The sequence below is a fragment of the Choloepus didactylus genome, chromosome 20 (genome assembly GCF_015220235.1).
Source record: "Choloepus didactylus isolate mChoDid1 chromosome 20, mChoDid1.pri, whole genome shotgun sequence".
NCBI lineage: Eukaryota > Metazoa > Chordata > Mammalia > Pilosa > Megalonychidae > Choloepus > Choloepus didactylus.
The window spans coordinates 18,096,912-18,112,328 of NC_051326.1; the positions used below are offsets into that span (position 1 = coordinate 18,096,912).

At 41.0% G+C, this 15,417-nt stretch overlaps 1 protein-coding gene across 1 annotated transcript in view; it reads right to left on the bottom strand.

Annotated features, from left to right (window-relative positions):
- Positions 1-15,417, bottom strand: part of ALK (ALK receptor tyrosine kinase) — a 725,024-nt gene that overhangs the window by 465,162 nt on the left and 244,445 nt on the right. The window lies entirely within an intron of this gene.

Sequence of the window (15,417 nt, forward strand, 5' to 3'; positions counted from 1 at the left end):
TCTATAGTTTTCTTCTTCTTTTTTTCCTACATCCTGCTCCAAACTAGTCTTACTGCTGTCAGGGTGTGCTGCCATCCCAGGACTTCAGTTTACTATCCTACTGGGAATTCTCCTTGCTTCTCTTCTGGGATAGATCCCCTGTTTCCTGGCTACCATGCGTTCCCATTTCATGTTTATTCCCCACCCCCACCCCCTTTTTTAAAAAAAATATGGTACAGCCTCCAGTATCTTTCTAAGGTAGAGTACATGCAAGGTAAATTTTTTCAGGCTTTGCCTGTTTGAAAATACCTTTATTTTACCTTCACATATTACTGATAGTTTGGCTGGGTATGGAATTTTAGGTTGGAAATTATTTTCCTTTAGAATTTTTAAGACATTTATCAATTGGCTTCTAGCTTCCAAAATTGCTGTTAACAAGGCAGACACTATTCTGATTCCCTGTCATTTATATGTGTTCTATATTTTTCTCCCAAAAAAGTAAAAGATCTTTCCTTAATTATCTAGCATTCTAAAATTTCATAATCATGTGCTATTGTGTGTGCCTCCTATTTTCTTGTAATTAATTATGTTGGGCACTTTCTGAGATTATCATTTATGTGTTGTTGTTCTTGTTGTTTTAAATTTTATTCCTGCTCCCTGAATTAACTTGATTACATCCTTCCCTCACACTCTACTTTGTTTTCATTTGTTTTTTGGTTTTGGTTTTTGTCTCTATCTTTTCAGTTAGAACTGCTATCATCAAATGTCTGGTTATCTTTGTCTTTTTTTTTTTTGTCTAGGATTGGGAAGAGTTAAAAACTGATTGGAATCTCTAGGTGCATGAATCAGGGCTGTTGCTTTAAAAACTTTACAGGAAGATGAGTGGACCAGGATCCAACCAGTGTGTCAAGAGTCCCCCTGTAACATATCAGTAGATCTTTCTCTTGAGCTTGCCAGTCTCCTCAGGGAGGAGCCCTCTGGTTTCCTGCCCAGGTAGGAGGGTATAAGCCTGACTGACACCTTTCTGAAGGTTGGGGGATAAGGGACTAGCAAATTTCACAGTCCTGGAGACAATCTCCCTTAATCAATCCCCCAGTCGTTAGTATGGTGCACACCCATCATCTCACCTCTGCCTATTTCTTTTTCTCTGTCCTTATATTCCATTTTGGGTTCCTCTCTTCTCTTCCTCAGCTGACCCACTTCTACCCTCAAGCCCTTTCACATGGCTCCCCCATGGCCTTCTCTCGTCCCCTGCCAGCCCTCGGATCAGACATAATATCCCTTATATCTGTTCATGAACTCGTAATTTTTATCTTTCATATAAGAAATAGAGCATATGTGTAGAAACAGACTGATTTTGTTTTGGGAATCAAACTTTCACATCCTTAGGACACAAGGAAAAGAAAGAAGAAGGGAATAACTTCCAGAGTTTCCAATCCCGGACTTTAAGATACCAAATAGCAACAGATTGAAAATGAATATTAGGAAATCTTTCAGACTGAAGCAAGCCTTCAAACATTTATGCACATAGTAGATGCTCTATAGAAACACATTAAGGTAAATTGAACATATGGGTAGGGTAGGAGGTATATGATTGCTTCTTATTGGAAATAAGATTTGGGGATCTTTAGATATCTTGGTGCGTCATCAACAATTGACTTCCTAATACTTTTTGTTGATACACTGCCCCCCTCTAACAGGGTCCTTAGTTTTCAGTCTAATCTTATTTATCATGATTCTCTAAGGCATGTCAAATGGAGCTTTCACATCTTTGTATTCTGGTGTCTGGATATGTCTGAGTCACTTAAGGGCTTTCACCCAGTGACAGTAACCATACCCGATGAGGTCTCCACGTTAACAGGGCTTAAATGTTTGCTACCCCCTCAGGCTCTTTGGGTGGTGATTCAACCAAAGAGAAAATGGGAAGTGAGAATTTGTATCCCCCTCCCTTCCTGACTCCAGTGCATTGCAATAGGACTACTTTTAATGTGCTTAGCAACAATTAGCTCTTGAAGCTGCAACAGCTGCACAATACTGATGCTCTCCAGATGCAGCAAACGAATTAAATCATGCGATAATTCAATTGGAAAATTGGGTGTAATTATGGAGAATGCAGAGTCTGCTAGTCGCCTCATGGTGACTTAGAGCGCTTGGAACAACAGTGGTGTGGGTTGTTCGGAGAGTGTGTAGCATACACAGAAACAGAAATGGAAGTTTGCAGGAATCTTGGTCCCCTGTCTGTTAATGATGGTGTTACCTGGCTTTGTATTCAGTAAAGAGCTAGAGCTAGCTGAGTGCCACTAAAAGTATCTGCTTTCTAATACTTCAATACTCTTCATAGACCACCCTTCTGACTTAATAGTGGTTGTACTTCAAGTATCTGCTGATTGCAAACACATAAACAAGTGAAGACTAGAGTCCAGAAGGACCAGTAGTTCATGGATTAATGAAAAGAGCCAGTCAAATCAGAGAATCATAGGATAGCTTAAACATTTTATTTTAACTAGGAAACACAAAATCTATATTAATAAGTCAAAGTTTTGATGTAGGGCCAAGGCCAAGTTCTTGGGCCCTCTGTTGTGGGTCATCTTTCTTACATTAACCATAACCTTAATGTACCATCTACAATTTCTAGCTCTGGTTTATTTAAAGGAGAATGAGAACCTAAGAAGATTTGTGAAGCATTTTGAGTAGAAACTACTTTGAGATAGTAATGATTTCCTTTCCAAATTTTTACAGTCATCTTACAAACACTAAACTCAAGGGTCACCGTGCACCACCATGCAGGTCAAGCCCTACACAACTTGAGGGGCATCACTCACAGAGCGCTCCATAGAGCTGTGTGTTGACAACTTACAGAGCCATTCTCAAAGGCCCTGTCTCATCCAGCAGCAGCTTCTTTTTTAGTGGCTTGCCTTTATTGGATCCTTCCAAAGCATTCAAATGAATGTTTGTAGAAACAATAGCTCTCTTTTTGCATTGTAATTAACTTTGTAATTACCATGAAGATCTTTGAGAACAAATATGACAGTCTTTGGGGAAGTCAATATCATAACTGATGGCAGCTATAGTATGCAGGTACACTACAGAGTAGTCTGTTGACCTCGAGTGTCCAGCCTGCTGTGGGTACCAGTCAAGATGCTTCATAGAGGGAGTGGTTAATATAGTGAGTTGGTAAAGAGGAGGTTAATTAAGAAAGCTTCTACTGTCCTATGAATTTAGTGTTACTTTTGAGTGGATCTGTATTTCATTCTTCACTATTGCATCTTTACATATTTGAAAAATAGCACCTAGAGGTGTGAGGTGTTTCATGTTTTATAGTCTACAGATAGATTTAGGGATTCCTCAGGTTGGGAACCCCTAGATTAAGGTCTCCTGCCCATTGTAGAGTAAAAAATGATTGAAGTTGGTTAATGTGGAGTACTTAATCATGTCTCTCATAAAGACACGTTCAAGTCTTCATCCACATTCCTGTGAGTCTAAAGCCTTTACAAATAGGACGTTTGATGATGTTGTTATTGTTAAGATGTGGACTCCTTTGTGAATAGGATTTTCAAAGATCCTATTTAGATGAGGACAGATTGAATCAGGCTGGGTCTTAATCCATAATCCATATTGCTGAGGTCCTTATATAGAGAAAATCGAGCTAGAGAAACAGACAACTGAGCAGAAGTGAAAGCCAGAGGAGAAGCCAAGTACAGACACAGAGATGAAAGCCAAGGGACCCCAAGGATTGTGGCAAGCCAGAACCAGAACACTAGACACTGCAGAAGAAAGCATGGCCCATCGAGACCTTAATTTTGGACGTCTAGCCTCCAAAACCATGAGACCATGATTTCCCATTGTTTAAGCCAACCCATCATGTGGAATTTATCATAGCAGCCCTGGAAAACTGAGATAATTACATGGTAAGAAGTTCTTTTTTGTGTAGCAGTTATTCAAAATCAGAAGTGAGAGTGGTGAAGGTGTCCCATTGTGAGCCACCATTTTCTGTAGTAAAAGCTCTCTGGATAGTCTGAAGGCCACCAGAAACATTAATGTTAAAGGGGAAGAAAGTCATCAATTTAGCCATTTGTGACTTTCTAATTCCTACTTCTTGGACTCTGCCTTTGAGCACATCAGGTCTTATCTTTTAATTTGACCAGGCCAGGAAATAGCAACTTCTTTAGAACTGCAAAAGCACCTCATTGAGGAGTAAGGGTCAAGAAATCACAGTCTTTAGTTCATATCATGGCTATGGCACTTGCTTTCTAAATTAACTTAATTTGAACTTTAGTTTTTTCATCTGTCAAAGGAGCATGACAATAACTACTCCACAGTTACTATAAGGATTAAATAAATGGTCCAACATACCTCAAAGGACTGAATATATGTAGATGCTCAGGAAATGTTATGCAGGAAAAAAAGGTAACTAAATTTTACCATAAAGAAAATAATGAAAATAAATTGGGGAAGATGTAAGGTGTGAGGGATTATAATGCAAAATAAGGGGAGAAAAAAGGATTGGTTAAAATGCCATACAGAATTGTATAGCTACAAAGCAATGATATGCACATTGTACCACTGGTATACTGCACCACCCTGGTGAGTTAGACAGGACTAGCATTGATACTTATTTTATAGATGAGGAAGCTGAGGCAGCAAAGATGAAAGGACTTGGCCAAGATAATGGAGTAGAGTTGAGACTAAACCAAGTGTCTACTTATTCCCAGCCTAGTGCTTTACTCATAAGGTCATATGACCTTCAAGTTTCTGTTTTACCTCACCACTTTGGGGACTACATGATGGATCCCATGCTCCAGGTGACCTATTTTTGATCTAGGGAGATCTTATACAAACAGAGTCAAGGCTCTAGAAAGATGCTTTGGTTCTTCCAGGTCTGTCATGGGTTCCAATAATTATTTGGAAAGAAACAAGGATGGATGGATTCCATGTAAAAGAAAGCATGGGCCATGAAGTTTAAGGACAAGTCAATACTGGATATGAAAATTGCAACCTGAGACCACCCATTCAGGTTAGGAACTAGAGAAAAATGATGCTAAGGATTCTGAAAGTTGTTTGTATAGTGGATAGAAAATTACAGGAAGTGATATGTTTTAAGGATGAAAATTTCAAAGGTCTAATGTCACTCTCCAGCATATTAAAAGATGCTATTTCCATATTCTTCTGGGGTAATCAATCATGCCAAAGCAAATTAAGAGTTCTTATTTTTATCCCTATTAGCTACACAATGATAATGAAAATTGATTACAGTCACATTCTACTCCTTAAGACACTGTCAGTAAATGAACTGAAATGCCCTAGAATCAATCCATATAAAAAATATACCAAAGGTTGAAAAAAAAAAAAGCCCTCATCAATTACTCTGACATCTGTTAATAAAGAAAAGATGATAAACTGGCTGTTTCTGTCATTGCTAGCTTACTGTAGGCCAAGAAAACAAGTTATTTTGTGCCACTTCAAGAAGTTTAATGGATCTGAGTTGCTGAAGACCAGATATTGGTTTCCAGAAATAGAATTCAAGGAAACTAATAAAAATACTAACAGAAGAGTGCAAAATCCAATCAGAATAAGCCATATTTGTCTCTGATTTATCAAACTTCAATATCTAAGAAGGTTCTCTGTGTCTGGTTTAAAGAAAGGTGATCTCAGGATGCTCCTATAGGCAGAAACTTAACAACTTGGGGATATTGTAGAAGTACTGGTAGGGGCTGAATATTTTGACATTAATAACTAGGAATTTGGAGGACTGGGAGCTGCACATTTTGTTGACGTAAATGAGTGATTTTGTTCTTCATGATTTTGGAAAGATATCAAGATGCTTACTGGAATAGCGATGATAAATATATCAGCTCTCTAGGGGGCCCCTACCAAGCCAATCTCATATGTGCTGGAAAAGGTACTGAAGATAGTATCTGAGGGGATCCCATACTAATGCTGAAATGTTGAAATCTTACTAACAACAGGTTCCATGAGGAACTCATCATGTCCTCCCTGTGGTTATTCGGAACTGAGTGCATGGAGACCTAGAAAGGCTCATTTGACCAAACGGGCAAGAAGACATGATCTCTCACCTTGGAGTTGTAAAGTACCAACTAGTTTCAGAAATCAGGCTCATTAAAAAACTCACAAACATGAATAGCTTTTGAACAATTATAAAAGTTCTAGACACTCTTTGTAGAAAAAAAACTGAAAATAAGCAAAAATATTTTATTTTTCCTGAGGAACTGAATTTAAGCAACTTAGAAAAAGAAGTGGGCAAAATTTCAGGTTTCTTAATATTTCATGCATTTCTCTACTGAAGGACACGTGATCATACAATAGCTGGAGATTGGGTCTAAAGGATTTAGTCTCTGTTCCTCTAAATGCTTACATCTATTCTGTATCTACATCTATCGATCTATACTACTATAGTTCTTTCTCTAAGAGTGTATAATTCTGAGGGTCAAAAGCATATGCATATATACAAATTCAAACACACAGAGGAGACATGAGAGAAGTTTTTGAAGTGATGGAAACATCCTATTTTTTCTTGTGGTAATGGTTACATGACTGTGGACATTTATCAAAACTAATGGGGCTGTACATGACAAAGGGTGAATTTTACAAATGTAAATTGTACTTCATTAAATCCAACTTAAATGTATGTGTTTGTGTGTGTGGGTGTATGTGTAGGGGGGGACAGTTCTTAAATATAAAATTTTTAGAAAGCCTGTAATGAAGTCTAGTTTTCAGTTCTTCACAGGGATAGAAAAGGGGTTGATTGACTGGATGATAAGTAAGGTCCTATCCAACTCTAACATTATATGAATATATTTAAACTATCCCTATTCAAGCACTTTAAATTCCTCTCCTGCAGAACACTAATAGGAGAACTAATGGTGGTAGGCATATATTTAAACCTGGCTAACATACAGACTTTCTTCCCATACCCAGGGGAGACATATTGAATGAAAATATGAATATCTCAATTCCTAGCTAATGTAACAGTAATAGCTAATATTTATTAAATGTTTACTATGTGCCAAGCATTTCTACATAACATACATGTATTAATTCTTTTAATACAACAACTCTGAGAAGTTGAGACTATGATACCTCATTTTACACAGGAGGAACCCAAAACACACAGAGGGTGGGTGATCAGTTCCCCAACATATGCCAAGTTGCGGAGCTAGGATGTAAAGCTGGGAGTTTGGCCCGAGTCTGACTCTTTGTGGGGAAACTCTGCATCCATAGATGGGGGAGAGATCCAACTGCACCCAGTGCAGAGGTAAATCCAGAGTTTTGGAGCCTATGAGTCTCCATCAAAGACTTCATTATCCTTGCTCCTCCCACTCCACCCAATTAACCCATCCCTTTTTTGTATGGAATAAAATTAAAATTGTTCAGAGAAGAAATCTCAGAAACCATTTCCTATTTAGATAAGGACAATGGTGTCTCCCTGGTCTGCCTCTTTGCTTTCTCTTCCTCACTAAGCAAGCACACAAAGGCGCCATGAACACGTAGAGCATCAGTTTGGAGCTGTTGGCTTGAAGCAAGATGTCTGAAGTTACAAAAAGGATGAGCTGTCTGGGTGGATCCTTTGCAATTCAGTGTCCCTGCCCTGCCCAACATTCATTGGTGGCCTTAAGCCAAGTAGTTGGACCCAAAAGTCTTAAAGAAAGGAGTAACTAGGCTAAGGTCAAAGAATGTAGGGGGATGCAAAATCTGGAAGGCAAATATAGTACGGGAAAGCAAGGGACTGGGAGGCAGCTGCGGTGGGTTGGAAAGAGCCTTCAGCATTGAGTCAAAGTTCAGGTCTCAATACCAACTCTCCCTTGAGGTAGAAGCAGAATGCTGGTATGTCACCTCTGGAGGCTCTGTGACCTCATCTATAAAATGGGGATGCCACAGCAGGGTTGTCATGAGGACTAAAGAGATGTCTTCAAAACTGATATGCCCATCGTAAAGCACTTTGCAAATACGAGCTAAAATGGCAGAGCACCAACTAAAGGTGCCTGGGCAAAGACACCAGGGAGGTTGGGAACAGAGACAAGGAGTTTCCATGATTATTCTCTTTCCAACAAATGCCCTGGTTGATAAACACAAAATAGATCTGCTGTCAAGGGGAAAAAAAGAATTGTGGGTAGGTACGTATGTTTGAAAGTCACTTCTGAAAGAGACCTTGAAGAAGGCATGGAGAATGTTGGGGCGGAGAGAAATTCCTCCCAGTAAGACAATGAAAGATGACAACTTAGGTCACAGTGGGCTGAAGAGGAGACAATGATTTGTTGTCTGACTCTCCAGCCACGATGGGTCTGTAACTAATGAGGTTATTCTGGTTACAAAGGAAGCATTCAACCCCCTAATGAAAAACTCTTTGGCAACTGGTGTTAGGGAAAGAAAAAACAAACCAGCGGCTTATTATTAGTTCCGCCGCAAGTTAATTAATTTTTGCCAGTCACTTCAGGTCACTCGCCGGCCTGAGCATCTGTCTCACTCAATTGAACAGCTGGAGGGACGGCGGGCCCCTCTCCAGGCCATGCACATGTCCTGGTTCTGGGAGGAGGAGGTGGGGCCAACCACAAGGCTGGAAAGAAAACGTGTGTTCTTCCCGTTCCTCTTCTCCCCACTGTCCCCTCATCCTGGCCGAAAGCTTGTGATGCCATGAGACACAAAGGAAACAAAAAAATCCTTTGAATGAGGTTATGTCTGTCTCTGTGTATCATTAAAATGAAGAGCCCAGTGATATGGAACAATGAGCACTGTATCAGTGGCAGAAGTCCGAGCTCCAGACTCTAGGGGCCTCCCTGACTGAACAGCTCTGGAGCCACAGAAAGGTTGCTCAACCTCTCCAGCTTCTGTTAGCTCATCTGAAAGCCACCTGCAGGCAAAGATGCTCTTTGTGTATCTCTTCTAGCATAAAGAAGTTAGAGTTAATAAATACATCCTTTCTCAGAGAACTGTCATTTACCAGCTACCACTGAACAAGTCTTTCAGAAAGACAGCAGTGGCCTGGTGTAGCCCTTTTTCACGGATAGGTATTTGACTAAAACCCACATATTTGCTCAGAGATGACCTGGTCTCAAAAAATATTAGCATTTTTTAAAAGACATGTAATATGCTAGTACGGTGAATGCCATTTTGTTTAGCAAGCATATTATTGCTAGTGTATTTACTTTCTAGGATAGATTAAGTGATGTAAATTTTCTTAATTATGTGTGCTGCATAATATATAATACACATATATAATATTTATTACCTATTCACCTACAGAATAGACCAAGATAAAGAAGCTCATAAACTACACTGAAGCAGTGACCATAGTGTAAACCACTCTTTGAGCCAATTGAAGGTACTGTTGGCTGCTGTGTTTTTTAAAACTCTTGTATTTTATTCAAGATTTGAAGTTTTCAGGAAAAAAAAAAAACACATCATCATCATCATCATCATTATTATCATCATCATCATCATCAAATTGGGATGGGCTCATTACCTCAAGCTTCCATGTACATTTCACTGGGCTTTCAGAGTTGCTCTCCCCTCCTCTTGAGTAGGAGACTGTGATGTGAAAGCCCCAAGTTCGATGTCGGGCCATGTGCTCAAGAATGTGCATTTCCTCTCCACCCCTCTCCCCCAGCATCCATCCTCGCTTTCAAGCCTTCTAAACCCAAGCAAACCAAAGCATTGGTGACTGATGGGGAGATGTGCAGTTTCACCAGGAACAATGCTACTTAATGACGTAAGCATTGCATTCATAGACAGCATTTCAGGCCCCGTGGCAAATCAGTAGTTGAGGCCCCCGGGAAGCGAAGTGTCTAAGAGGAGTGTGGCGTCACTAGCCTGGGAGTGGGGCTCCTCTGCTTTGGGAAACTGCATTGAGGAGAGGTGATGGGGACCTGGACTAGTCACAAAAGTTTGTTGCACACTTTATAGGAGCAACATATATATAAAGGAGGGTGAGACACTGTAATTGCTATGTAATACCCTAGGAGACCTAACATCAGAGAGATGAAGGAAATCATCCATGTCTTGGGACTGAGACTAGAACCAAGATAATAAAATAGAAAACAAACAAACAAAAACCCCCACCATCCTACCATGTAAACAAACCCCCAAGATAAAAGCAACCCGCCTTTACATTTACAGTACTCACCTTTAGGGACCAGGCATTTCTGCATTTCCTAGGATTCACTCCCATTCAACATGCATTTACTTGGAAAGTGTATTCGTTTTTAAAAATTTATTTTGTGTGTGTATGTATGTACTTTTATTTAGAGGTCTTGATCTTTATAAAATAAAATGTTAATCTAACCAATGTAAGCAGGCCTAGAGGCACCCTTCCTGCCTCCTTCTTTCTCTTCCTATCTGCTGCTCTTTATGTCCGTTTTCCACCTTCTCACTTTAACTCGTCTCTCCTCCTAATTCTATGCTGTTTCCCTTTTAATTGCCCTAAATATCACCCTTTATTATGTACCCTTATTCTCTGCACTATTAGCTAGAATCTGTCTTTTAAAAAGATCAACACTCCCATCCCAGGACAAAACAAAATAAAACAGCCTTTAAATATATTCAGTGTGGGGAGGCAGCCTTGCCATGGCTATTGAGCCCCGATGAGTGATGGAAAGCGTGTTGGCACCGTGAGTCTGCCCAGGAAGGCCCCTCTGGAGCCTGGCCCAGCCAGGCCCCCACACCCGGACCCCAGGCACGCTTGCTGCCTGTTGTGAGATTAAACCCTGGCCCAGAAGACACCGCACCAGCTGAGTAAGGGAAGTGCCTGGACTAACTGAACACAGACCAAAGAGCATCTTAAAGCCTGAGTTATCTGTGTCCCCTTTGTTCAGAGGAGTCAGGAACAAATAGCCCAAGAAAAGCAGCCAAGGCAGGGGGCCTCTTCGTGCTTAGACTTGGCAGCTCCCTTGGAAGCCTCTCTCTCCTGGAAGTCACCTGTGGGGCGAGCCCACTCCTGGAGCCGCCCTCCCTCCCTGCCACCCCTCAGGCTGATGCTGAGGCCTGTCCTGGCTTTCCTGCCCAGGAAAGGGAGTGGTGGAGATGGGGCCTGATGAGGGAGGAAAGAAGGAAGATACCCAGGGGGCCATGAGGGTGGAAAGGGGAGAGGGAAACCAGGAGGAAAATAATGAAAATAGAACAATGGGGCCAAGGGAGAGGGGAAGAGAGCAAAAAGGGTGGTGGAAAAGCTCCTTAGAAGCCAAGGAAGGGGGCAGCTGGGCCTCCCTGGGGGAGATGAACCAGCTGTTCTAGCTGAGAGTGTGCTCAGTTGTACCAAAGTGCATTGATCCTTCCTTTGTGGTTTTCTCAGTTTCCCATTCTGCTCTGTCGTTCGTATCTCTTCCCGAATCTGATTCCACAGCTTCTCCCACTGCCCATCCCCGACCCCTGCTTTGAAGTACTACTTCAGCGGTGAGGTCATGGAAGAATTAGACAAGACACTGCCGCAACGGAAACCGTGATGCTCCCCTACTTCTCACTGGGTTGACTTATTCCACGAAGCGCTTGTGGAGGACATCCTCATGTGTGGTGGAAAGCTCCTGCTGCCCCACTGCTCCTCCCTGGCTCCTTGCAGCATAGTTATGCGATGAGAGGGGGAGCACTGTTCCACAGGTTTTATATAGGTTGGCTTATTTAAATCTCATCACTGACCTTCAAGAAAGTATTATTATTGTTATTCCTATTTTATAGATGATAAAGCCAAGGTGTAACGAAGTTAAGTATCATGTCTAAAGTCACACAGCTGCAGGGAACAGAGCCAGCTGGATCTGACCTCACTCTCTCCAGTACACTGTGCTCACCCTCCTCTTTCCCCTCTCCACCTAACCAGGAACTGGTTAGTAAGAAGAGAGTTTTGTCATTTTGCACTGACACTGATTTGGAGCTTATCTCCAGGACTCACCACGCTGACCGGCTCATTACATTTTCACTGAATGAATAAACGAATGTTCCACTTCTATGATTGGAACAAGAATAGTTTATTGCAATGTTGTGAGGACATATGAGTGTGAAATCACTTTGAACTCCAACAACAAAAAGAATAATGACTATTTAGATATTATAGGTGCTGTTCTAAGGCCTTGCCATGTATAATTATTTAATCCTCACAATAATCTCATACGGTAGGAACTCTTCATTCTCTTTATTTGCATTTTACATGTGAGAGATCAAATAACCTTCCCCAAGTCACACAGCTAAGTGTGAAGCAGGATTTGAACTCAAGCAGCCTGACTGCACTGGAGTGTGACCACTCTGCTACTCCACTTACATGCTCATGGAATGGCCAGTCTGCATCATTAAGAATCCTCATACGAGGAAACTGAGGCCCAACAGGGTCAGTGTAAGAAATGCCTGCATCTGCTGAGCTCTCACGTATTTGATAAATTGTATACTATGTCTTTTGCCAATGTATTTTCAATACATATGTCACCAAGAGGTGACTGGGGCCTGCCTCCCTGCCCTTTGAGCTCTAGAGCAGGTGAGCTTCAACGTCCAATTCTATACCTTGTGGAAGTCTAAAATCCACATTAAGATTTCCAAAATCCCCAGGTGCTTATGGCCACTTCTGGCCCCAAACCTGTGTTTTCGTGATTTACAGGTGGTCTCATTTGTGCCAATGTCATGTCTGGTTCATAACAAGTTGGCTCAAAGTGAACATTGGCCCCTTCCTTGAGTTCCACCCCAAAGCCCACTTATACAAGGGGCTTTGGGGTGTGTTTACCATGAGGTTTGGGGAAAGGCACAACAATTACAGAGAAATAATTTATATCAGAGAAATACAACCTGAAAATTCAACCATCCCTCTAGTATGGAACCATCAATGACAGCTTCACTGGTCCTCTCTCCATCCCTCTTCTTTTAGGAAATGCCCTCTTATTATTTTCATGCAGAACATATGGACATCCATGACTTAGAGCCACCATCTACCTCCTAGCCACTTATATAAAGGTATTTTCCCAAAGACAGTTTCCTTGCAATAGTAATTTGTGTCAGCTCCTATTATACAGTTTTTATCCTCGCTATATGTTCATGTCATCAGATTGATAAAAAAGTATAATCTTCTTAGAGCAAGTACCATAGCTTACATTGCTGTGCATTTCCCACTAGGCTTAGATAAATGCACAATATATAGTAGATGCTAAACAAGAAACCAGAGATCACAGTCATACATTGACTCATAGGAAGTTTGACTATTAGACTAACACTCTCCACTGAACAGCACTCTCTGGACAATTCTGACTTTCCATAAACCCATGTTCAACTACCACTTTATTTTCTTAGAGGGCAATTCATAAATCAGAGCAGTCCAAATTGTGGGACTAATTTCCCCATTGAAACTTATAACATTCATCTTCCTGAACAACCATAAAGCATGATTCCAAAATGACCTAGTGATTGTCTTGGGGACATTGAAAGAAATTTAAGTAAAAATGTCTTGATTACTCTGACTTAAAATTCTATCATGAAGCCACACTCCTATTAATCACTTAAGGTGAGTCAAAGTAAACATAACAATTCAATGCTTTAAAGGAATGGTTTGAAAGAAAATTCTTGATCCAAAAATGATTGCTCTCCCTCCCTTTCTCTTTCTCATCATCCTCTTTTACCCCACCCACATACGCTCATCAACTTCAACCAAGCAATACTGCAAACAGTGATGGAATCTGTGAGAACCTGAAACGATTTCCCTCCATAGAATTTAACCTCATGAGAACCATTTAAAGAGGACCAGATTGTATTTTGGGTGACTCACAGTTGGGTCATATGTCTAAGACATCTTGACCATCTTCTTCCCATGGGTTATTAGACAGTGGTTTTCTTTCTCTTTTGTTTAATTATTAAAGGAAAGGAAAGGACAAAATCTAAGTTTGGCTTTCAGGAGTTGTGAGACTGTAGACTTGGTTCTATGTAACAATGCAGGGAAATCATAGCAAATAGATATTACCTAAACCTGATGTTTCAGGTCAGGACATTTCTGATGTTTCTCTCTAGTGTTTGCCTACATGTCTGTAGCAAAATAAGGAAAAACATTTGGCTCCATGTTGAAACCACTTAAAGAGGGACTTTTGAAAACCTTTCTTTGTTAGGTTGAAAATAATGAAATGAGAAGTGGAAGAAGGGAAACACTGCTGGGAACTTCCTTGCTTTCTCGGTTCCTCATTTATTTCTTCTGATTGGTACAGTTTGCCCAGCTGCCCTCTGGGTAAAATCTCCCAAAACGTTGCTCCTACAAATAGCACTGCTCCCATTGTCCACGTCTCTGAGAGCCTGGAGAGATGACCTCAGATTCAGCCCATTAAGTTCTCACTTCTACAACTGAAGGTGGTAATAAGGAGGCTGGCATCCCCATCACAGTGCAAAGCCACAATTTGCATTAGTTTGCTCTAGACACCTTCTGTGGGATTAACACACCAAACTATCTGTCTGCTCTTTTTGTTTCCGAGTTCCATTGCTTACACAACAGCATGACTAAATATCCATTGCCCAAGCTAGATAAATAAATTATCATTCATTCCCTTTTCTTCAGCCACCAAAACAGAGCTCAGATCCACTACCTTGTTGCCACTCCCACTGAGACCGCCATGATTTGGGTCTTTGTCTTTCATTTTGAGTCGCCTTATTCTGGTCATTATTTCCCTCCTCCTATCCCTTCTCCACCACTACCAGAGTGATCTTGGTAAAACATGATCTGGACAAGTTACCCCTCTGTTAATACGTATAATAATGTCCCCCCATTGTCTATCCAAGAAAGTTTGGATATCTTAATATGACTTTTAAGGTCCTTCTTCAGAAGCTGGTTCTAGAGCCTGTCTTTCCAGCTTCTTAACTCGTCATATCACACACACCCCCACCCCACCCATCAGCTGCAGCAGAGTAATGGCTTCCAACCATTGAGCCTCTTCTCTGTGCTCAGCACTGTGCTATATACTAAATAGATAACCTTTCACTTCTATTTTCTTTCCGCTTTCATAAAACTTAGGGAGTGATATGATTATTGTTATAGTTTTATAGGAGCTTACAGAGAGGTTCAGTAACTTATCCAAGGCTATCCACTGGTCAGGAGCTGAGCTGGGGATTGAACTCATTTTTCCACCAAGTAACATCTTGACATCCTCATCCTCTGGCTAGTTTGCCCTTCCTTCCCCCAAACCTTGATAAAAATTCAACCTTCCTTAAGTTCCTGGTCAAATATCCCTCATCTTTGAGGCTGACCTCAGCAAGCCCCAGCTCTCCTAACACCCCTCCCCACCCCTGCTCCACATCAAATGTTACTTGCAGACTCCTCTGTTATCCCACAAGATTCTGTTTAAACATGACTGCTGAATGATCACTGCCAGTTTGAGCCTTAAGGTGTCTGTGACCTACTCTGAACCACAACCTTTATGTCTTATGTCTTTATATTATCCCACCCTAACTTTATATCTGCCAGGCACCCGGCACATAGTA